The sequence below is a fragment of the Oryctolagus cuniculus genome, chromosome 13 (assembly GCF_051225735.1).
Source record: "Oryctolagus cuniculus isolate XC-2025 breed Fujian yellow rabbit chromosome 13, ASM5122573v1, whole genome shotgun sequence".
Lineage (NCBI taxonomy): Eukaryota > Metazoa > Chordata > Mammalia > Lagomorpha > Leporidae > Oryctolagus > Oryctolagus cuniculus.
Genome location: NC_142879.1, coordinates 112,605,001 through 112,613,930, shown reverse-complemented (window position 1 = coordinate 112,613,930; position 8,930 = coordinate 112,605,001).

The following is an 8,930-nucleotide window of genomic DNA, read 5'->3' as shown; positions in this document are numbered from 1 at the left end:
ATCTGCCCCTCCTCCCCAGAGCAAGCACAGTTCAGCAGAGGTGTCTGTCTGTCTGTCTGTCTGTCTGTTGTCAAAATCATCCCCTGCTAGCCTTCTGTCCTGTGACTACCAGAATTCCAGAACGGCAAGAGAATCTGCTCAGCATTCCACTGCACTGGGTCTGTCTCCTCTGAAAGACACATGTGCACGCTCTATCTTAAGCAAACACACCCCAGGCCATAAAGAAAGATGTCAGCCTTCAAGTCAGGGTTTCAGCTGTGGTCGCTGTCATGGTTTCCAGGGCTAAGAGGACTGACTGACCTTTGCCCCAGAAAGGCAGCATTCTGGCGGAGCAGGGAAAGTTGGCCATTCACTGACAAAGACCCGAGGTGGGGGAGCTGAGGAGAAGAGAAAAGGAAACCCATTCACAGAGAAAAGCTCGGGGCTGTTTCTTCTGCATTTGAATGAAGCCAATTGAATGAGGCAGATTCCAAGTCATTGAGGGTGGGTGGGTGGGTGTGGCAAGTAGATTCCCAAGGCCAGGCTACCAGTTTCTCTCTTCAGCTGTGCCTTGCAAAGTCATCACAGTGGCAGGATAGGATAAGATTCATTCTGGGAGGGTGTGTGTCCTCCCCCCACCTCTGTCCCCATGGGCACCTCTGCCCTGACTCTGGCCTAGGAAGAGGGCACGGGGCAGGGGAGTGAAATAACTGGCCAGGGATGCCAGGAACACAGCTTTCCTCCCTGCCCTTTTGCTCCAACCTTGGAACATCTTAGCTTATCCAGAGAATATTCTATAACTAGGAAGGCACCAATATTTTTTTTTTCTTTTTCTTCCTGGGCATAGGTGCACACTGGTGTATTCCACCATGAGCCCATCCACAGGCATGTTTAACTTACCAGTTGTTCTTTGGCCAGAACATACAAGGCTGCTGCCAGATGCATCTCTGTTCACAGATCCTTCTGTGTTAGCCTATTTGCTTGCTTATGTGAAAGGTTAAAAACAGAGATAGAGATAGAGATGATAGAGATATAGAGAGAGATAGAGAGAGAGAGAGGGAGAAGGTGAGACATCTGGTACACTCCCACAAATGGCCACCATGGCCAGGGCTGGGCCATGATGAACCCAGGAACCAGGAGCTCCTTCCAGGTGCCTAAGACTTGGGATAGCCTCTGATACCACCCCCCAGGCCATTATCAGGGAGTTGGATTGGAACTGGAGTGGCTAAGACTCAAACTGGTGCCCATATGAGATGCTGGGGTCACAGGCGGCAGCTGTACCTGCTGCACCACAATGCCGGTCTCACCAGTGTCTTTATATTATGAAATCTGCTTCCATTCATCTACTTCAGCCATCCACTGCTGCCTTTCCAGACCCATTAGCAGGAAGCTCGATTCAGAAGCATATAGAGTACCCAGGACCCGACTTGGCACTCTGGTGTGAGATGCCAACATCTCAAGCAACCGCTAATCCAACCATGCCACAAAACACCCCACCTCAATTGTTTTTGTCATTCATCATCAGGATTTGGGATTTTACACACACACACACACACACACACACACACACACACATTCTGTCACCTGATCACATGAACCCTGAATGTAACAGCCAGGGTAAGTGCAATCTCCTGTGTAATATGATGTTTTCTCAGTTCAGTTTCTCAGCTACAGCACAGGGACAGGTAGTAAAAGGTGGTAAAAGGCTTCATTCATACATGTTGTGATGCCAGGACCAGTGTGGTAACACAGCGGGTTAAGGCAGATTCTGCTGTCATATATCAGGTGTACCCCGATACATGACAGGCACCCTGAAGAAGCTCTTTAAAAGGAAAAAAAAAAAATCCAGCGTTTGGGACAGCAGCTTCTCAGATCAGTGTGGGCTCTTCCTCCTTCCTGCTAAGATGTCTTGGCTTGATTGATTTAGAATGTAGACTTACAGAGAGGAAAGGTAGGGAAGGAGGTAGGGAGGTAGGGGTGTGTGTGTGTGTGTGTGTGTGTGTGTGTGTGTGAAAAGGAGAAGGTACTCCCAGGATCTATTCATCAGAAACTATATGTTTAGCAGAGCAGCCAGGCAGAACCTAAAGCAGCACTCCTCCGTGGGGTGTGTGCATCCCAAGCATAACTCACAAGGGCATAATGACCACCTGCCCCACTCACTCTGCCTTGCAATCTTCCTTTAAGAAAAAGAAGCAAGCTGTGATTTTTTTCATGTTGTGTCACATGCCATGCCCGTTGTCTGAATCTCCTCCCTCTACATGGTCAATATTTTATCACAATTTTCACTTCTAATCCTTTTTTTTTTTTTTTTTTAGATATTTATTTTTTCAGGCAGAGTTACAGAGAGGCAGAGGTCTCCCACGCACCAGTTCACATCCCAGGTGGCTGAAACACCCTGAGTTGCACCGATACGAACCCAGGAGCCTGAGCTTTTTCCGTGTCTCCCGTGGGAGTGCAGAGGCAGAAGGACTCAGGCCTCCTTTTACTGTTTTTGCAGACCGTAGCAGAGAGCAGCCAGCTGGGATGGGATTCGAATGGGAGCCCATATGGGATGCCGGCACTGCTTGTGGCAGTTTTACCTGCTACACCACAGCACAGGCCCCCTAATAATGATAATAATAATAATAATAATAATAATTCTTTTTAAGATTTTTATCTTTTTTTTTTCTGGAGAGTCAGAGTTACAGAGAGTCCTTCCATCTCAAACTGGAGCCACAGATAGATGCTTAACCTACTATGCCCCAGGGTCAGCCCAACCCCCCCCACCTTCAGAGACTTAGTTGGCCAATTCTCTTTTAAATTTAATGTACTCTTATTTATGTGAAAGAGTTGTGGGGTGACTGGCTGAGAGTTGGGAGAGGAAGAGAGATCTTCCATCTGCTGGATGGGCTCTGGGTGGCCAGGGCAAATCCAGGAGGCAGGTGCCGGGAGCTTCATCTGTTCCACATCTCCCAGCTGGTCCAAGTAGTGGGTCAATCTTCCCGTGGCTTTCCAGGTGAATTAGCAACGAGCTGTATTGGAAATGGAGGAGGAGGGACTGGAAATAGACCTCATATTAGCGGATCACGGAGTCACAGCTGAGCTGAGCCCCCTTAAGATTTTTTTTTTTTTTTTGACAGGCAGAGTGGACAGTGAGAGAGAGAGAGAGGTCTTCCTTTTCCGTTGGTTCACCCGCCAAGGGCTGCTGTGGCCGTTGCACCACAGCGATCCGAAGCCAGGAGCCAGGTGCTTCTCCTGGTCTCCCTTATAGGTGCAGGGCCCAAGGACTTGGGCCATCCTCCACTGCCTTCCCGGGCCACAGCGGAGAGCTGGACTGGAAGATGAGCAACCGGGACAGAATCCGGTGCCCCAACTGGGACTAGAACCCGGTGTGCCGGCGCTGCAGGCAGAGGATTAGCCTAGTGAGCCATGGCGCCAGCCCAAGATTTTTTTTTTTTTTTTTTAAGATTACACTGTACTGGGGCCAATCCAGCTCTCTGCTATGGCCTCCCACGTGGGAGACTGGGAAGAAGCTCCTGGCTCCTGGCTCCTGGCTTCGGAGCAGCACAGCTGGGGAGTGAACCCGGGGACGGAAGACTCTGTCTCTCTCTGCCTCTGCCTCTCTGTAACTCTGTTTTAAATAAATAAATAAACCTTTCCTTCCTTCCTTTCTTTCAAATAAATAGATCTTATAAAAGAAAAATTCCTGAAGTCAGGTACCCCGGAGAAGCTCTTTAAAAAAAAAAAAAAAAAAGACACCATTTGGGACATCAGTATCTCATATCAGAGTGTGGAGCCACACACACAGGCAGGCAGATGCTTAACCTACTATGCCCCAGGGCCAGCCCATCCCCCCCCTCCCTTTCAGAGATTTAGTTAGCCAATTCTTTTTAAAATTAATTTACTCTTATGTATGTGGAAAAGTTATGGGGTAACAGGCTGAGGGTTGGGAGAGGAAGAGAGATCTTCCATCTGCTGGATGGGCTCTGGGTGGCCAGGGCAAATCCAGGAGGCAGGTGCCGGGAGCTTCATCTGTTCCACTTCTCCCAGCTGGTCCAAGTAGTGGGTCAATCTTCCCGTGGCTTTCCAGGTGAATTAACAAGGAGCTGGATTGGAAATGGAGGAGGAGAGACTGGAAATAGATCTCATATTAGCAGATCACGGAGTCACAGCTGAGCCGAGTTCCCTTAAGATTTTTTTTTTTTTTTTAAAGAAAGATTGCACTGGGGGCCGGCGCTGCGGTGCAGCAGGTTAACGCCTTGGCCCGAAGCGCCAGCATCCCATATGTGCACCAGTTTGAGTCCCGGCTGCTCCTCTTCCAATCCAGCTCTCTGCTATGGCCTGGGAAAGCAGTGGAAGATGGCCCAAGCCCTTGAGCCTCTATACCCCCTGTGGGAGACCCAGAAGAAGCTCCTGGCTCCTGGCTTCAGATCAGCACAGTTCCAGCCATTGCAGCCCATTGGGGAGTGAACCATCAGACAAAAGACCTCTCTCACTTTCTCTGCCTCTCCTCTCTCTGTGTGTGTAACTCTTTCAAGTGAATAAATAAATAAATCAATTTTTCTTAAAGATTTATTTATTTACTTGAAAGTCAGAGTCACACAGAGAGAGGAGAGGCAGAGAGAGGTCTTCTGTCTGATGGCACTCCTATGGGATGCTGGTGCTTCAGGCCAGGGTGTTAACCCGCTGCACTGCAGCACCAGCCCCAAATAAATAAATCTTTTAAATTTAAAAAAAAAAAAATGAAGATTGCACTGTATTGGGGCCAATCCAGCTCTCTGCTATGGCCTGGGAAAGCAGCAGAAGATGGCCCAAGTCCTTGGGCCCCTGCACCCATGTGGGTGACCTGGAAGAAGCTCCTGGCTCCTGGCTTTGGATCAGCATAGCTCCAGCCATAGCAGCCATCTGGAGGTGAACCAGGGGATGGAAGACTCTGTCTCTGTCTCTGCCTCTCTATAACTCATTCCAATACGTAAATAAAAAAAAAAAATCAACCTTTCTTCCTTTCTTCCTTTCTAATAAATAGATCTTATGAAAGAAAAATTCCTGAAGACAGGTTCCCTGGAGAAGCTCTTTAAAGAGAAAAAAAAAAAAAAAAAAAAAGCCGGCGCCGCGGCTCACTAGGCTAATCCTCCGCCTTGCGGCGCCGGCACACCGGGTTCTAGTCCCGGTCGGGGCACCGGATTCTGTCCCGGTTGCCCCTCTTCCAGGCCAGCTCTCTGCTGTGGCCAGGGAGTGCAGTGGAGGATGGCCCAAGTGCTTGGGCCCTGCACCCCACGGGAGACCAGGAGAAGCACCTGGCTCCTGCCTTTGGATCAGCACGGTGCGCTGGCCGTGGCGGCCATTGGAGGGTGAACCAACGGCAAAGGAAGACCTTTCTCTCTGTCTCTCTCTCTCTCTCTCTCTCTCACTATCCACTCTGCCTGCCAAAAACAAAACAAAACAAAACAAAACAAAACAAAAAAAACAAACAAACAAACAAAAAAACCCCACCATTTGGAACATCAGCATCTTATATCGGAGTGTGGGCTCTTCCTCCTTCTTGCTAAGATGTCTTGATCTGGTCCAGTCCCAGCTACTGTGGGGCACTTATTTCTTAAGATGGCTTGATTGATTTAGAACACCTAGTGTTCAATTTCTGCACCTAGTGACCTTCCTTTTAGATTCAAAATGGCTCTCGCTCTCCTGGTACTAAAGATTCCATTTTGAGTCCAAATGCATGATTTTTCTGGTACTCTGCCTTGGAAGGAAGGAAGGGTACTTTTTGATGCTCTGCCTCCAGATAAATCAATATTCTTTTAAAATTTTTATTTATTTTTTGACAGGCAGAGTGGACAGTGAGAGAGAGAGAGAGAGAGAGAGAGAGAGAAAGGTCTTCCTTTGCCGTTGGTTCACCCTCCAATGGCCACCGCGGCCAGCGCACCGTGCTGATCCAAAGGCAGGAGCCAGGTGCTTCTCCTGGTCTCCCGTGGGGTGCAGGGCCCAAGGACTTGGGCCATCCTCCACTGCACTCCCTGGCCACAGCAGAGAGCTGGCCTGGAAGAGGGGCAACCGGGACAGAATCCGGCATCCCAACCGGGACTAGAACCCGGTGTGCCGGCGCCACTAGGCGGAGGATTAGCTTAGTGAGCCGCAGCGCCAGCCTCAATATTCATTTGTGAATCGTGATTTTTTTCGGATGTTCTAGATAGATACATGATAGATAGATAGATAGATAGATAGATAGATAGATAGATAACCATGTTGGGAGGGAGGGAGGTTTTTCATCCACTGGCTCCTGGCTCTCCTATCTATGTCATCTGTCTCCCTTCATATAAGGAAAAGGTTCTCCAAGGATCTATTCATGGGAAGCTGTATGTTAAGCAGAGCCGCCAAGCAGAACTCAAAGTGGCAGGCATCCCAAACGTAACTCACCAGGACATAATGACACCCCCCCCCCACAACTGCCTCACTCCGATATTTTTCCCCCATAGCATTTTTCAGATTTCCAAAGATCACTACGACTGAGTGAGCAAGCAGCTCTCTTCCCCCACGGTAGGCCTGGGTGCTGACCCGCCACCCAGTGTTCAATTTCTGCACCTATTGACCTTCCTTTTTGATTCAAAATGGCTCTTGATACTCTGGCACTAAAGACTCCATTTTGAGTTCAAATGACTTCTCCCACCTTCCGCGCCCCGCCCCCGCCCCCAGTGTGGCATGGATGATTGCAAATTAGGATTATAAGGAGGATGTCTGTCTGTAATACCAACCTTGATTAAGAAAAAAAAAAATAGTCATCGTCGTGCTGTGGATTCACACACCACCCACCCCTGACATAGGCATCCCTTTGGAGAAAGCAGCGGTTTGAGTCCTGGCTGCGCTCCATGAAATCCAGCTCCCTGCTAGTGTGTGTTGGGGGGGGGGGGGTGGAGGGGGGGATGGGAATACAGTACCATATCGCCCGAGTGCAAATGTAAATCTGTGAAAGAGACAGGATTTTCATTTATTGTGGCAAAGTTACAGAGAGAAAGGAAGGTCTTCCATCTGCCGGCTCACTCCACTCCCCAAATGGCTGGGTCGCTCTGCTCTGAAGCCAGAAGGCAGGAGCTTGTTCCGCATCTCCCACGTGTGTGCAGGGGCAAAAGCACGCCCACAAGAGATGCCTGCCTGCTTGTGCCTCAGGGAAAGGCTCAGCCTACTAAGCCCCAGCACCGCCCCTGAAATAATCATGTTTGAATCATGGCGTTTCTGGTACTCTGCCTCACAATGAACAAATCAATCATTGCTTTTGATTCATGATTTTCCTGATGTTCTAGATTGATTGATAGATCGATTGATCAATCAATAGATGATAGATAATCGTGTTTGAACTGAGATTTCTGCCTCTCAGTGAATGAAGGAATGAATGAATGAATGATTGAGTGAATGAATGAAGAGTTAGATAATGATGTAGGAATTTTAGATTTTTTCTGATGCTCTGCCTTGCAATAAAGAAATAAGTAATCATGTTTGGTGATTTTTCTGATGTTCTGCCTCAGGATGGATGGATGACGGTGTACGAAACGGGGAGAGGGAGATGGATAGGTAACCCCGTTTGGTGCTTTTTCCCCTGTTCCGCCGCCTCGCAGTAGATTGATAGTCATGTTTGAATTGAATTTTTTGTGAGGTTCTGCCAGGGGGAGGGGGAGGGGGAGGGGAGGGGAGGGGAGGGGGAGGGGGAGGGGGAGGGGGAGGGGGAGGGGGAGCCCAAACATAACTCCCCAGGGCATAGTGATCACCCACCCCACTCCGATACTTCATTTCTTTGAAATATCCACACACACAGCATTCGCAAGATCCAAAGGATCACTAAGATTGAGTGAGTAAGCAGCATTCCTATCCTTGGCAGGTCTGGGTGATGACGCGCCACCTAGTGTTCAACTTCTGCACCTACTGACCTTTTTTCGATTTCAAATGGCTCTCCAGCACCCTGGTACTAAAGAGTCCAACTGCAACTGCATGCTTTGTTTTGTTTTGTTCCCCCCCCCCCCCATCACACCCATGATGGCGAAGTAAGATCACGGGGAGGAAGATATCTGTGAACCAAATAAGTAATCATTTTTGAACTGTGATTTCTCTCACATTGTGCCTCACAGATAATAGATACTGGTGTTTGAATGGCCTCCAAGTAAATCAATCACTGTATTTGAATCATGAATCAGGATTTCTGTGATGCCCTGCCTCACATGAAATGAATGATGGATAGAGAAGTGTGTGTGTGTGTGTGTGTGTGTGTGAGAGAGAGAGAGAGAGAGAGAGAGAGAGAGAGATGGATAATCATGTTCAAATGGAGATTGTTCTGATGCTCTGCCTCACAATAAACACACAAATAATCCTTTTCAAACCCTGATTACCCCTTGTGGTGTTTAGAACAAGAAACAAGCAGTCCCACTTCATGTTGTGTCCCACGCCATAGGCCACAACACGTGTCTGAATCTCCTCCCTCTACATGGCCACAATTTGCATTTCTAATCATTTCAGGAAATTCTTACACAGGGTTGGGGGTTGGGAGCCAGGAGAGAGCCATCTCTCATCTGCTGGATGGGGCCTGGGCCAGGGCGCTCTGGCCCTGGAAGAGCGGCAGAGGATGGAACAGGTGCACACGTGCAAGCAAAAAAGGAAAAAATGCTGTGAGCCTCACTGTCCCTCACTCCCATGGCAGGGTAAGCACGGTGATCGCCACACACAAACACACACACACTCTTCTTTATCCATCCATCCCTGTGTGTGTGTGTGTGTGTGTGTGTGTGTGTGTGTGTGTGTCACAGTCTCGATGTGATCGTGAGAGATGATCATGGCTCCTTCCTAGATATCAGTAGGTACAACACGGGCAAAGGGGCAATCAGGCACGCACAGTACCAAGGAGCAGGACCCTCCCGCAAATCCAGGCCTGGGTGAAGGCATGTCCCGTGGGAGACGTGCAGGCTGAGCGATCCCACCAGACATCCAGCCGA